Below are 977 nucleotides of genomic sequence, written 5' to 3'. Positions count from 1 at the left end.
TGTATGTGAACGCCATCCTGTCCTCACACGCACTGCCGCGCCGATTGGACGGCGCTCTTTATATAAGAGCCTCTGCTCGCTCCTGCGCATGCGGGCGCCCCCGCATGCTCCGATTCACGGCAGTGACTCCAATCGCATTCTTAGATGTCTCGCTACGTTCTCCCGTAGCGGCATAGGTATCTACGTTAGTAGTCATGTTGTTACAACGTTTCGTACCTTTTCATTTGAACACCCCTGGTAAAATCCCATTTGTCTATAAGAACGAAAGAAGGGGAAAGGATCGGGTTCCGTTTATTTGCCAGACACGTGATACCACGTGACAAGTGATTTCAAAATATGGCCGCGACTCTTTCAAGCCGTTAATTTTGCCACAAAGTATACCTTAGACTACCAGCTTGATGACCAAGTTCATCGAATGACCTCTCAAATTTTCTTGCAGTTAGCGTGTTGCCTTCATCTGAGAGTACAGCTGCAAACCGATCGAACAATGCGTTCTGTCGGCGCTCATTTTTGTCGCAGCATGATCTGTACCTGACATTTACGTTATCGTAAGTATACCTGCCTTGCGTTAGTGACTAAAACTTCGAGGCATTCCGCGTAGTGCATTGGCTTTTTGAAGCATGCGAGCATCATTCGCTACCGGTGGCACAGTTGTATACAGTTGTAACACGAACTGCACTATTTTTGTGACTTGTCCCTTTTTAACAGCATTATTGTAGTCAATGAGCTCATTAAACCACTTTGTTCTACTAACAAATTGACAATATTGCACATGTTTACATTTTTTTTCTTGTGCTTGTTTGGATAAAACATGTCATTGTAACTGTTGTTGATTACAACTGTTGTCCATGCTTTAGGTTTTTGTAACTGCTGTACATCTCTACATCAAACATTAATTTGTGTGCAATCTCCGCCTACTTGCTATGGTCTCAAAATGAGAGTGGCAGTATCGTAAAGAAAGAAAGAAAGAAAGAAAG

Source organism: Rhipicephalus sanguineus, chromosome 1 (assembly GCF_013339695.2).
Source record: "Rhipicephalus sanguineus isolate Rsan-2018 chromosome 1, BIME_Rsan_1.4, whole genome shotgun sequence".
Classification (NCBI taxonomy): domain Eukaryota; kingdom Metazoa; phylum Arthropoda; class Arachnida; order Ixodida; family Ixodidae; genus Rhipicephalus; species Rhipicephalus sanguineus.
This window is presented reverse-complemented; position numbering follows the sequence as displayed.